At 34.4% G+C, this 15834-nt stretch overlaps 1 pseudogene; it reads left to right on the forward strand.

Moving 5' to 3' along the window:
* Positions 1 to 8986: 8986 nt before the first annotated feature.
* Positions 8987 to 13146, forward strand: LOC111171542 (tubulin alpha-1C chain-like; annotated as a pseudogene).
* Positions 13147 to 15834: the final 2688 nt, after the last annotated feature.

Below are 15834 nucleotides of genomic sequence, written 5' to 3' on the forward strand. Positions count from 1 at the left end.
AGAACTTTTAAGTCAATACAAATATTAATGGCAATATATAAATAAGAGACATGAGCAAAGTATTCATATAAGAGGATCTCTACCAGAGGATAAACATGGAAATATGCCTAAATTTATGACTAATTAGAGGTTAAAAATAAAGTTTACAATATTTAATACATTTCAGATTCTAAGTGTTTGTGAGTATGAAGCAACACAATAGAAAAATGTCCAGTGTTTGTAATAGAAAAATTTAAAACAATCTGAACTCCTTAAACAAGAAAATATATAAAAGAAAGTGACATTCAGAGAAGTGAAATCAAATCAACTAGAGCTACATGTATCAACCTCATGAAACTGTAGAAACATAATGTAAGGTGAAAATAGCAAGTATTAAAAAGATATTTATATAGTATAGTACCATTTAACTATAATTTTTGAATAATACAAAGAACTACATATGTTTAGTGAGCATGCGTAGGGCATGATAATCCTTGGTGAAGAGGAAAAAGTAGATTGAAGAAGTCCTCCAAGACCAGCTGCAACATTTGTAAATATCTTTTTCCTGAGAAATTATGAAGCAAATATGTGACAATGTTTAATTTCCTAGAGTTATTCTTATAAAAATACCAACAGAATATTCATGTTTTCAAGGTAAGCAATAAAGAATGTTATTTCTGAACCATACCATGTTTTCTCCCCTCCCAAAAAACTACTGATTTGCATGGACAAGTATTTTTTGGTATCTTCCTGGGAGTTCTGTCCTTAGCCTGAAATGCCCTTATAATTGGATAGAGTATGTGTAAAGTTTAACATCTCTCTGGACCGATTTGGGATGCCAGCTTACTTATAGAAAGTTCTGAATTCAAATGCCTCAATTTTCTTTACCTTCTCTTGAACATGAATTAATTGGAGTATTTTGTTGCATGTATATTTTCTCCCTAGCCTTTCTTCTTCATTAAAATGATTTCAAAATAATTGGAAGCTTTTTGTTTTATTTCCATCTTTCCGATCCAGGCATTTGGTGGCAACAGTGACAGAATTAGCCTCAGAGAGATCTTCTGCTTCATATTCTGAGAACACATCAAAACTCCACAATGTCCCTCATGAAATATTTATTCTCTCATTCTTTCTTTGACTTTCTCAAGGGTTCCCATGGTCTCAGCATCAACCTATTAACTAAGACTGACTTAAATGAATAGGATAAAATCTCCTCAATAGCATACCACTATCATGTAAAGCTACAAGCCATATTTCTCACAGTTCAATCAAAATTGTTTCATAACTGCCTAAGTCACTTTTACAACAATCTCAAATTCTGAAGAAAAAAATATATACTGAATATTCATATCTTACAATTTGCTTCACCCAAGCTAAGCCTCATTTTTTCATCTATTGCTCCACTCTCAAAAATTGCTACCCATCTCTGTGGATGTAATTTCTTTCTGTATTCAGCTAGTTCGTTAGTCTCCACACATCCTGTAATATTATTCCTAACAACTTGGGCAATTTCTGTCACTAGCCCTATATTCTCAAATCCTGCCAGACTATTCCATTAAGTAAACAGGAAAACAGCACTACTTCTTTTGTCATGAATAAGGAAAACTGGATATTTGCTGTGTCCTTGCTAAGCACTTTTGTGGTCCTGGTAATGTCACTAAGCCTTCTGGGGCTTCAGTTTCCTCATTTGTAAAATAAACAAATTAAATTCAGTGGTACTTAAAATTCTTTCCAGTTCCACACTTCTGCAACTTGGCTTCAAATATCACTTCAAAATAAAATTTATAAATTAGATTTATTGCCATTGTTTGCTTCTTTCAAAACAAGAAATTCATAGGAAAGAATAAGTACAGTTTATTTATCTGTATTTATTTATTTATCTGAGGTCTATTTTCTAAACAACCATTCCTTGTAAAAATCTGTAGGGCTTTATCCTTTCTGAAGCAAGATTATTTTGGCATTTCTAGGTTTATTTCCTGAGGAGGAAAATGAAGCCCTTATTGAAAGTTATCTCTCCTAGGACATATCACTTCCCATTTGTCATTTTTTTTCCTAGCAAAATTGATTCATTGATTTATGTTCCTGATTCAGACTCTTTTTTTTTTTTTGCATGTTTTTGAGTCTGATAATTATGACTCTTCTCATCAGTGGTTCTGAACATCAGGTTTGAGGTTTATATATTTGTGCATGCTTTTTGAATTCCAGCTTTACTTCTGCATTGTGCAAAGAAATAAGTTGGTTTGACAAGGCTCAATTGTTTTGTAAAACAAAGTAATTAACTAACAAGTAAGAGACACCGCCACACTAGAGAATTCTAGATAATTTACTTTTAAGTATGTTTTAAAGGAAGCTGTAAACCTCAAAAAGAAATTGTCACAGACTGGAGAAGAGTATAGAGATGTGATGATGAAATGCAATTTTGTGGTGTGCTGGATTGAATCCTGGAATACAAACCACCTTAGTGACAAAACTACTGAAGCCTCGATGAAATCTAGATTCTAGTTAATGGTAATACACTAATGTTAGTTGCTTAGCTAGGACAAGTTTACCATAGTTATATAAGATGATAACGTTTGGGGAAATAATGCAGGAATATGGGGACTACTTGTGCCATTTTTACAATTTTTGTGAATCGAAAAATATTTCATGATAAAAGTTTATTTTTAAATTATTGTACCCAGAATTGACCTTTTTCATGGCATTTTGGAATGGTTTCCTATGCTAGAAAATCTGTGCAATGACTAGACTCTCTTGGCTTTAAATACTCATCAAGTTTACTATCAGTAGTAAATTTTCCCCAAATATTATAATGTGATAAAAGGGAGACTATTTCCACAGACAGGCATCAACCACACAATTCATTTTATTCCAATCTGAATAAGGAAGAGTTCTAAGAAAAAACAAATTCATCCTCTATTTTAAATATATTCAACAATTGCTTTAGACAAAACTAGTCCCTTTAAATCCTAAAAAGCAAACCTATATTTTAATATAGCTAATTTTTATTTACTTAAAAAAATCAAATATATTAGTACAGAAATAAAATTCAACTGTGAAAAACTGTTTCTAATATTTTCTTAAGTTTTGCAAAGTAGTGATGAAATAAATGGACAAACTTGTCAAAATTGATCAAACTACATTAGGTTTTTAATATTATCTAAGAGGTGGGCAAACCTGTCAAAGTCAACTAAACTAATCTATATTATTAAAAAAACAATTCAAGTAGAGAGTCTATCAAATTGAATACATGGTATTAATATTTTAATGATATAGAATGCTGTAACTACACAATTTTTTTTTGCAGGCCTCTCACTGCTGTGGCCTCTCCCATTGCGGAGCACAGGCTCTGGACGCGCAGGCTCTGTGGCCATGGATCACGGCCCCAGCCGCTCCGCGGCATGTGGGATCTTCCCGGACCGGGGCACGAACCCATGTCCCCTGCATCGGCCAGCGGACTCTCAACCACTACACCACCAGGGAAGCCCACTACACAATTCTTAAAAAAATATGTTTTACCCAGGATTTTTGGGTGGCGTTTTTGGTAGTTTTCTTTTAACCTAGTAGAAAAGCGCCAACCAGTGTAGTGACGAATATCTGTGCTGTTAAATACTCAACCAAATTATGCTATCAATTCCTAACTTAATGGCGTAAAGAAAATAATCCAAATATCACTGAGAAATCAACTGTTATCTTTGCAATGTCAAATACTTACAGTTGGATAAAAGTACAGATGTTTTAAACTTGTCTCAACTTATGGCATTTGCTAGATTCTACTTCTATAAAGAAGTAGAATGCCATTTTGTGTGTGTGTGTGTGTGTGTGTGTATGTGTGTGAAATACCAAAATAATCATGTATCAAAAATATTCTCAGTAATAAATTTTTTCTAATAAAAATTGTACAAGTCTAACTTTATAACCATTGAGGAGGCAATACCTTTGACTGGGTACCAAAGAGTGGAAAAAAAAACAGTGGTAAGTTCATATATATATATATGGTACTACATATAAAATGTACTCTCTCCATCATCCTTCACTGCATCATAAGTCTACTGAAAAAAAAAAACCTTTAACAATAAGTATATCTTGAAATTATTGAAATATTTTTATTGTGAAAAGCATTCGTAACACATAGAAGTTCACTGGGTAGTTCTTAGTGCAGTTCTTAAAGTTGTCAAATTTAAAGTGGAGATTTTCTTTTACAAAATATGTGTTGGAAATTTGCTGATTTTAATAAGTACTATTACTAGATACTGCTTAGCTGCTAGTTACAAAAAAATTACTATCTATTCCTTTGAAGTGAAGATAAGGTTTTAAATAAGCCTCTTTTTGAAAGAAACAATTGTCATGGAGACAATATTTTTGAAAACAAGTAGTATTTGGAAATGTTTCTATAATTATATAATTTTCTTCCAGAAATGGTATCATCTGTAAAAACTTTTTTTGTCCACGTAAAACACTTAAAAAGAGATTTCTAACCTGTTTAAAAATCTTTCAAATTAAGAGTGTCATTGGGTTTTGAATGCACTTGATAAAAATATTAAAATGCAACAGAATCTAAATCTAGTTGACACTTGAACAATGCAGAAGTTGGGGCACCAAGCTTCTGTGCAGTAGAAAATCTACATATAACTTCACAGCCTGCCTTCCTTATCTATGATTCTGTACCCACAGATTCTACCAACCTCAGATCATGGAGTATCACAGTACATACAAAGTGAAAAAAATCTGTGTATAGGTGGACTGGTGCAGTTCAAATCCATGTTGTTCAAGGTAAAATGTAGTGTGAAAAAATAATGGATGGACTTAGGGAAGTTAGAAGGTACTAGCTGAATTTTAATTAAAATTTTCAAACAATTGAAATGTAGAATAAAGAAATTTGTGACAACAAAAGTAAAAATAGATATAAATTGAACTACATCGAAATTAAAAAGCATGCCTCAAAGGGCACAGTAAACCTACAAAATGGGAGAACATATTTGCAAACCATATATCTGGTAAGTGGTTAATATCCAGAATTTATAAAGAACTCCTACAGCTCAACAACAAAAAACTGATTAAAATAATGAGCAAAAGGATTGAATAAACATTTTTCCAAAGGAGATACGCAAATGAGCAGCAAGCACATGAAAAGATGATAACATCTCTAATCATTAGGGAAATAAAAATAAAAAGCAAAGTGAGATGCCACCTTACAACAATTAGAATGACTATCATTAAAAAAAAAATAAGTGTTAACAAGAATGGGGAGAATTAGGCATCTTTGAGCACTGTTGGTCGGAATGTAAAATTGTCTAGCTGCTATGGAAAGCAGTATGGCAGTTACTCAAAAAATTAAAAATAGAATTACCATATGATCCAGCAGTTCTGCTTTTGGATATATACCCAAAAGGATTGAAAGCAGGGTCTCAAAAAGATATTTGTATACCCATGGTCGTAGTAGCAGTATTCACAATAGCCAAAAGATTGGAAGCAAACCAACTGTCTGTCAATGGATGGATGGGTAAACAAAGCATGGTATATACATGAAATGGAATATTATTCAGCCTTAAGAGGATGAGAACTGTGACACATGCTATAACATGGATAAATCTTGAGGACATATGCTAAGTGAAATAAACTGGTTGCAAAAAGAAAAACACTTACATGAGGTACCTAGATTAGTCAAATCACAGAGATACAAAATAAAATGGTGGTTGCCAAGGGCTTGGGGAAGGGGAAATTGGAAGTTGCTTAATGGGTATATAGTTTCAGTTTTGCAAGATGAAAAAATTTCTGTAGATTTGTTGCACAGCAATATGAATGTACTTCACACATTTAAAACTGGTCACTGTGGTCAATTTTATGTTATGTTCACACAACTAAAAAAAACTTTTATAATATTTACAAGTTAAATATTTTAATATTAAAAATATGTGTTTATATAATCAAAAAGAATTGGTTTGTAATTCTTCCATCAGAAATACGTAATGTTGTGAGGTGTCTTTTTCAGCTATGATAACCAGTATCATCAAATACAGAAGAAAACAAAGTTTGTTTAGAATTCTGAATTGCTTTTTGCATGTTTTTTTTTTGTTTGTTTTTTTTTGTTTTTGCGGTGCGCGGGCCTCTCACTGTTGTGGCCTATCCCGTTGCGGAGCACAGGCTCCGGACGCGCAGGCTCAGCGGCCATGGCTCACGGGCCCAGCCGCTCTGCGGCGTGGCATTTGGGATCTTCCCGGACCGGGGCACGAACCCGTTTCCCCTGCATCGGCAGGTCGACTCTCAACCACTGTGCCACCAGGGAAGCCTGCATGTTTTTTTAAAATTGAAGTATAGTTGATTTACAATATTCTATTAATTTCAGGTATACAACATAGTGAGTGATACAATATTTTTTTACAGTTCATACTCTATTTAAAGTTATTATAAAATATTGGCTATATTCCCTGTGCTGTAAAATAATTCCTCGTAATGACTGTATGTTCATTGAAAAATTTTAAAAATAATGAAGCAACCACATTCATCATTAATACATTATTAATGGTACCTTTTAGTGAAAATATTCAGTGTTATTGATAAATACAATAATTGTAAAATAATTTAACTATATCTCAACTTTTAAATTCATATTTTTATAGTACACATAATTAGCACATTTATATGTTAATATATATGAATATGTATAATACATAGATCACGTTATAAATAAATATGCATCTATTGAAGTTCTACTCTTAAAATATTATGGAGGCAAATATCAAAATTCTATTATCTAGATTCCATTATCTAGAACACATAAAATAATTCCAAACTGGAGTTTGCCACACAGGCACTTATACCTTGCATATAAAAATTCAAAAAGTGATTGTTTTGAGATACCTAGAATGGATGTGAGATTTGGCTGTACATTTAGAACTTCTTGGTGAGTGAGGTATTTTAGCTGACACTCAACTGTCATAACATGAAGCTATGACTCATTTCTGTTAAATTTCTTTCACTTTTACTCTTCAAGTATGTAAAAATTACACAGGTCAGGTTAATAGTTTCATATTAAAATTATAATTAATGATCTCAGTTGGCCCCAAATATTACCCAATAATTAGACTAAATATTTTTAACCCTTCATTCTTCCATTCTCTGAGAAGATTCTTTTATACCTTCTCCTCACTTTTAAAACCCCTGATGTTTCCTCTCATTATGGTGCTCAGAAATCTTTCTCTTTCCCTGAGAAAATACAACCAATCAAGAGAGAATTTATACAAGCCCCCACCATCACCAAGTGTACCAGTGTATCTGTACCTTTCCTTCTAATACTATGAATAAAAAAAATACGTTCTTCTAGAAAGGCCAGCTCCTCTCTTGCACTAGATCCCTAATATTGTCCCTAGAATACTATTCTAGCAATTCTCATTTCTCTTTGATGTGTGATAATTTTTCCCTTGTCTGTTGGATTAATCCCATCAACAAACACACACATATCCTATAAACAAACAAAAATTCCCTCTCTGTATTCAAATTCCTCTCCATCTAACAGCACTCTATAACACGAGTGTTTATACATGCTATCTCCTACCCTGCTCATTTATTGTTTTTTGAACCCACTGCAATTAGACTTTCTCCCCTAGAACTCTAGTAAAATAGCTCTGGTCAAAATCAACAACCTCCCCATTGCTAAATGAGCAGTTTTCAGTTTTCATCTTCACACAGCCAAGAGTATTGGATCACTTCTTTCTTGAAACATTTTCTTCATTGGGCTTCAAGGAAAACATATTCTCCTAAGTTTTTCTCCTTATTACCTTTGCTAACTCTTCTGTTTTCTTTTTTTCCTGACCCCAATTTTCACAGTCCTTTGATGATTTCATCTAATCTTATTATGTTACATTCTATTTATACAATGATAATTCCCAAATTTGCATCTCCAGCACAGACATGCTACTAAAATTCAGATTTCTATATTCAATTGCTTCCCCAACATCTGCACTCGCATACCTCATAGGCAGCTCAAACTTTCATTTCCAGAATCAAATACTAATTCGCTGAAGTCTTATTTTTCTCGATAAGTATCTTCATCATCTTTGGAGGCACTCTTGATTTCTCTTTTTTGTTTCTCTCACCACATCCAATCTGCTAGAAAAGCCTTTTGGTTCTACCATGAAAATATATGAGTCTGTCTACTTCTTGTTTTCAAGTGTAAGGATTAACACCTATAATAATCAAGTTATATTCTAAGGTAGCTTTTATTTGTTGCCTGGTAGTTTGCAGTTGGCTCAGAACTGATTTACCACTATTGCCTTTTATCTGTCCTCTACAGTCAATTCATCACACAGAAGCCAGCAGTTTCTTTTAAAATGTTATACCATGCTAGTTACTTATTTGGAATCTCCTGGTATGTTGCTATATCATACAGATTAAAAAAACAAAGTCCCTAGTATGTGCTTCCAGCCCTTACCTCCTCTCCCCACCCCCATGTATCTGACATCATCTCCCACAGATCTCTTACCTTCTTCTTGGCAGCCACAGTGGCATCTTTGCTGGGTTTTGTCTGGAATCTTCCCCCAGAGCTCCTTGGCTTATTTTCTCACCTCATTCAGATCTGTGCTCAAACGTCACTTTATAAATAGTGCCTTCCCTTACCACTGTTCCTAAACTAGTAACCTCATATGCATCTCTCCCTCTGTTTCCCTCCCCCCCCACTCCATTCTTTTTCTCCTTAGCACTTATTTCTACTTGACTCTTCTCTATTTTATCTTTTTTCCTGTCTTTCCCTCAAAATTATGTTTTATCAGAGTAGATATTTTTATTTATCAGGGTAGATATTCAGACTCACTGCTGTATTCTTTGTGCCCAGCACAGTTCTTTATGCACAGTAGTTATCCAATAAACATTTGTCAAATAAATTGAGAAAAGTATTGAAACTGATAATATGTGTTCTACTTCTTAATGTACTGAAATACATTACTCTTTTTTTTTCTTTAGTAGTGTCTTGTCAAATAAGAAATTGTACATTATCGCTTGCCTTGTTTAGTATAAAGAAGTTGGATCAATAGGGAGTGGTGAGGGCTTCTTTAATCTATAAAATTCTCTATAACTAAAAATTTTAAATTGCCAGATGGGCTGATCATTGGAGAAGAAAATTACCAGACAGCTAGGCGCTATTTTTTTTGTTTTTGTTATTAAGAATTATTTTCAAATGTAAAGATGAGCAACTTTTGTAATTATAGTAACAATATTCATAAATGTGAAATTGCAATGCTCAAAAATATATGTGTATTTTAATTTCAGGCCGCTTTTATTTCGTACTATACATACTATAACATAAAAGCTGTTTCCAGTCAGATGATGTCAGAAGGCTATAGATGTTGAAAAAAGAACAGAAAATACAAAATCTCTTGCAGACCCTTTTGCTATTAGCTGAAGGTATTAGATAACCATAGCTATAGCTATGACTAAGGTACATGGCACATTAAAAAAATAAATCCTGGTTCTACCACACTTACTGCTATGGTAGGTACTGGCACTACCATAGCACTAACTAAATTTTCACAAACCAAGATATCTGACTTCCATGTAACAGAAGTATGAATAGCAGATGGTTGTGAGGGAGCAAATTTTGGATAATTTGTAAGAGGATCTTTTTCTATGACTTTCTAATTAAAGTTTTTGTCTGGATTGAATTGCAAAGTCATAGCATGTTTTTATGCAACTTGCTTTATTAGCATAATACACAGATGACATTTGCAAAGATTATATATACAGGATAAGAATAAGTATTTCTAAAGCACACATAACTGAATAGTGAGACTTGGTAACCATGAAGTCACTGGAGTTCAAATTTCTTGAATGTTAGGTTCCTAATACTAAAAGAAATAATCCCTTCAACTTGGAATGCAGGCAATGCAGTGTCAAATCCTGGCTCTGCCACTACCTAAATGACTTACTTTGGCCAAGTTACTTAATCTTCTGAGTTTTGGTTTTGTCATTTAAAAATGGGGACAATAATATCTACTTAAGTGAATTGTTCAGGTATTGAAATAAAAGTGTGTCTAAAGTTCTTAGCATACTGACAAGTATATACAAAGTACACAATAAAATTTATCTATTTTCATCATAAATTAGGCAACAAATGTATAGTTGAGGAAACAGATGCCTCCTATCTAGATATATTCTCTTCACTTTTTAATTTTTTTGTTTATTCACCAAAATTGTATTAAAAGCATACATGAATATGATTTAGTCACTTATTTAATAAAATTTTATTCTCTAAATTTTCCTACATCTCCATCAATCCCATGATCATTTTTTGTCCATAGCTTTGATTTCCTGGTGCTCTATCCCTTGCCCAGAAAGCCTGCCCTTCTGAATGCCCAACTACCCAGATCCTAGCTGTGTTGGAAGGTATACGTTGAGTCTCAATTTGCCCAATTACCTTTCTCTGATGGTTGGGCTTCTCTTCTCTCCCTGCTGTTAGGTATTTATTCTCAGTCCTAAAAAGGTCAGCACTTTGTTTTTTATTTTTCTTTTAAAATCATAGTGGGGAATGTACAAGATTTATGGTTGTAATATATGGATTCAATCTTATCACTTATTCATGTAAGGCAATCAAGATGAGGGTGGATTCTTTTATACAAAACAGTCATAATATTAGCTCTCTAAATGCGTTTATGAGTACCGGTCGGTTAAAAATCACTGGTAAAAACAAATTGTATTGTTGCTATAACTGTATTAGTGTTGTTTCTTGTAAACTTGAGTGAAAACATTTTAAAAATACAGAAATAAGGATAATAATTTTTTTCTAATTTTCTTATGCAGTGAAAAGTATTATTGATATTTTGTTGCATATTATCTTCCTATATATAATATGTATATGAATGCACATGTATACTTCTAAAATCAAAAATAATATATCTAATGAACTGCTTTTTAAATAGTTAATGTTTGACTACTTCTTCCCCGGACTCCTTGGTAATCTGTTAGTGGGAGATCTTTGTGGCTGTCCCCTCGCCTCCTCCAGTGACACAGAACCCTACAAGTCTCAGCCATGTGTGAGTGCATCTCCATTCATGTTGGCCAGGCCGGTGTCCCCATCAGCAATGCCTTCTGAGAGTTCTACTGACTGGAACACGACATCCAGCCCAATGGCCAGATGTCAGGTGACAAGACTATTGGGGGAAGGGATGACTCCTTCAACACCTTCTTCAGCGAGACAGGCACTGGCAGGCATGTGCCCACAACAGTGTTTGTAGACCTGGAACCCACGGTCATTGATGCATTTTGCACTAGCACCTACTGCCAGCTCTTCCACCCTGAGCAGTTCCTCACAGGCAAGGAAGATGCTGCCAATAACTATGCCCGCAGTCACTACCCCATTGGCAAGGAGATCATTGACCTTGTCTTGGACCAGATTTGGAAATAGTATACAGGTCTTCAGGGTTTCTTGGTTTTCCACAGCTTTGGTGGGGGAACTGGTTCTAGGTTTACCTCCCTGCTGATGGAACGTGTCTCTGTTGATTATGGCAAGAAGTCCAAGCTGGAGTTCTCCATTTGCCCAGCACTCCAGGTTTCCTCAGCTGTAACTGAACCCTACAACACCATCCTCACCACACACACCACGCTGGAGCACTCATTGTGCCTTCATGGTAGACAATGAGGCCATCTATGACTTCTGTTGTAGAAACCTCGATATTGAGCACCCAACCTACACTAATCTTAATCACTTCATGAGCCAAATAGTGTCCTCCATCACTGCTTCCCTGAGATTGGATGGAGCCCTGAATATTGATCTGACAGAATTCCAGACAAGCTTGGTGCCCTTATCCCCACATCCACTTCCCTCTAGCTACATATGCCCCTGTCATCTCTGCTGAGAAAGACTACCATGAGCAGCTTACTGTAGCAGAGATCACCAATGCTTGCTTTGAAACAGCCAAACAGATGATGAAATACAACCCTCACCATGGTAAATACATGGCTTACTGCCTGTTGTACCATGGTGATGTAGTTCCCAAGATGTCAATGCTGCCATTGCTACCATCAAGACCAAGCATACCATCCAGTTTGTGGACTAGACAGGCTTCAAAGTTGGCAATAATTACCAGCCTCCCACTGTGGTACCTGGTGGAAACCTGGCCAAAGTACAGCTTGCTCTGTGCATGCTGAGCAGCGCCACAGCCATCGCTGAGGCCTGGGCTTGCCTGAACCACAAGTTTAACCTAATGTATGACGAGCGTGCCTTTGTTCAGTGGTACGTGGGTGAGGGCATGGAGTAAGGAAAGTTTTTTGAAGCCTGTGAGGACATGGCTGCCCTTGAGAAGGTTTACAAGGAGGTTGGAGAGGAGGTGGGAGAGGATGAGGGTGAAGAGTATTAACCTGTCTGCTACAGTTTTACACTCTTGTCTTAGGGTTGTCTTATTTGTGTTCTGTGGAGCTGCCCTTTGTGGCCCTATTTTGTCAATAAAAGTGATGTTTCTATTTTCAATGTCAAAATAAATAACTAGTTAATGTTCAATGCTAAGAGACCAGGTTGGAGACTAAGAACAAATTAATAGATATTCATTGCCTATCCACAAACAGTGCAGAGATGCTACAGGCTCTGACGTATCATCTCCATATATTCATGAGAGCTCATTATTAATGAATCTTGAAATTGTGTCAAGGCAAATAAAGTTTTCAGATCAACTTCACGAAATTAGTTAGGGTGGGCATATGCAAGCAGCGTTTCACAAATTGTATGTGAAAAATCATATAGCTTTATAGCATACATTTCTTTAGAAGACACAAACTTGACAATCATACAGTTGAAAATGAACCCATCGATTCAAAATTTAAAAAGACATATTCTTTGTTCTTTGTTATCTCTAAGCTAAATAAAACTGCGTGGTATTTGTATCCTCCCTATGGAGAGGAAAGGCTGCATCTAATTGGGGATAAACCAATGCAGAACCATTCAGATAATTAACTCTTAAAAACATAAATAGCTCATCTTCAGGAACATATGCCTGGAACCTAGTGGGCACTCAGAAGATTATCACCACATGATAATAGAGCTTTAAATTTCTCTGATTATACTCAATCAGGATTTCTTTAGAATTCAAGATATTAAAGTAGTTCATTGTATTCTGGTGCAGGAATCTCCACTAGAGTCTTAATTCCTTATTAAAGGCTATTTATTACAACATAAATTCAGGTTATTCTTATAGTAGAGGAAAGACAAGTTGGAATCTAGAGAAACTATAGCTAAGAGGCCAATGGATACTGGTTATAGGAATTTAAGGGAAAAGGCATTTTTCCATGAGATAGCCTTGGCAATATGTCAATTTCCTATTATTCTAAGGAGCAGGAAAATAAAAGATTTAGATCCTAAACACCCATACAAAGATAGAAAAACTGTATTTGTAATGGGCATTTTTTTTTACTATATATTTTTGAAATCAGTGTCTAGCTTATTCTAGCACTCAATTTAGTTTTGGATTAAAAAAACACAATTTTGTAGATTCAACCTAGAAAAAGAAGTGCATGATGTCACTTGTTTTTGTGTCTGGCTTATTTTCACTCAGCCTAATGTCCTCTAGGTTCATTCATGTTGTTGCCAAAGGCAAAATCTCCTTGAAGATGTACAAGCAGAGAGTAAAACTGGGGAGGGGAGGTGGGGAAAATGGGGAGATGTTTGTCAAAGGACATAAAGTTGCAGTGATGCAGGATGAAGAAGTCTAGAGATCTAATGTACAGTATGATGACTATAGTTTTTTTTTAACATCTTTATTGGAGTATAATTGCTTTACAGTGTTTTAATTTCTGCTGTCAGAAATTTGCTGACACAGTAGATTTCTTGTGCTCCCATCACATGCACAAAATGGTAACCTTGTGAGGATCTGATATGTTAATTAGCTTGACTAGTAATCATTTCACTCTATGTATATCAAATCATAAATGTATCCAACCTTTATTAAAAATAAAAATACTTCGTATTTTTTGTTTAAAGTAAATTAGAGTATGAATAAATTAATGAGTAATCATTTCAACAGATGATCTTTAAATCTTAACAACGAAAAGAACAGCTCTCTAATTCTTGGATATTATTTTTAAATATATGAAATTATAAGGGAGGGAAAGAGAAATTAACCAATATTCCCAATATACATATAATTACTATGAAACTGTAGAGTAGGCACAATACCATTCTCATGATTGCTAATTTCTTCCACTACTAAAGTTTTCCAGGACTAAAAACTGAATGATTATAGCCCTCACCAAGTTTCATTTTATTTTCTTAAGTAAAACAATTTCACTTTAAACATGTTCTCAAAGATGAGAAAACTACATTATATTGGAAAGTGCACTGGGTGTGAAGTGGTGGCATGGCTTTTGTTTTTGTTTGTTTTTTAATCTTGGTTCTACCACCTGATAGTTATAAAATTCTGGAAAAATAACGTTTTTGTCCTATACAGTAAAATGAAGGGAGAGGATAAGAGAGATAAATATTTTATTTATTCCTCATTCCAGCCATATGATTTGGTACTATGAGGGGCAGTACAGTTCAATAATTAATAGTACAGGCTCTGTGGTCAGGCAGCCCTATATCACCAGTAAATGCCAATCAACAGAGTCCTGAAGAGTCAAGACCGCCTGACAGAAAAGTACATGCCTGTCCCAATCTAACCTTCTGTGGTCTAATAAAAGGATGACTGTGGGAACTAATTAAACAGCATTGGAGAAAGAAGAACAATATCCATCCTTTACAACCGTTAATATTTCTGCTTATGAACAATACTGTGAAACTGTGATTGTTTTTCCCAAAACTGCCTGTGTAGAATTCAGAATTTGTTTCTACATTTGTTTGGTGCATGATACTGGAATGCTGCCTATGAAAAATGAATATTTTCAGTAAGAAGTATGTTTCTCTCACATCAGTTCAATTTAACCTTATCAGAAAAAGTCAGAAAAGGGTACTATTCAATAATGAGAAATATATGTGACTTAGAGTCACACAAATATAAGCTACTTCTGGGTGATTTACAGGAATAGTAGAGAAATCAGTGTTTTAAAACAGATATAGCAGTATGAAAATAAGAAAAATATGCTTCTTCCTGAAAAATAATTTAGTTTTTTAAAGGATATCTTACAAATTATATATATATATATAATATAAATATTATATATATATATTTATTTAAAAGAATTCATCATTGTTGTCTGATCACTTTTTCTCTTTTAAATAAGCATCTTTCTCCTCGGAAGAAAAGCTAATAGGAGATTTACCATCTATTTTTCCAGCAAAACTTTTATGTAGAAGTGTGAGCAACTGTTTAACAAACATAAAACATTACTCTCAAACAGCACCAAATGCTTCAGGTTGTGTTGTAACTATCTTGGATGGACTTTTGCACAAAGTTCCAATAGATATCTATACATCAGCTAACTCCAACACTTTTATCTCTGTCACCTTTCACTACCTTGAGATGCTAAATCAGTTTAACAATCAATTCTTTTTGAAATAATACCTATTATTCCTCTAACTTATGCTCCCACTTCTGTCCTCTCTGCCAGATTTATGCTTTTTTGATCTGTTAGCTGGTTTCACTATAAATCAACTACAATGGATATTCTTTCTGTCCATTCTTTCCTTTTCTTATACAAACCCTAATCTCTGCGAAATCAGTGCCCTCTCCTGTGGTCCATTCAACTTCATGTTGATGAGCTTCTAGCAATCACACATTGATGGCAGGGATGAGGCTATCAAGAACAGGAATGCAGATGTTGTTCTTATGATAGTTACTATTTCAAACTATTAATCTTTCATTCTTGAGAGAAACTTGAATTCAGATCATCTGGTCATAATACTGTCTTTCTCACTGTCTTTCTCTTACTCACTGAAGATTA

This window comes from Delphinapterus leucas, chromosome 5, assembly GCF_059928025.1.
Source record: "Delphinapterus leucas isolate spDelLeu-1000000601 "Yukka" chromosome 5, BTC_Dleu_Yukka2, whole genome shotgun sequence".
NCBI classification, from domain to species: Eukaryota; Metazoa; Chordata; class Mammalia; order Artiodactyla; family Monodontidae; genus Delphinapterus; species Delphinapterus leucas.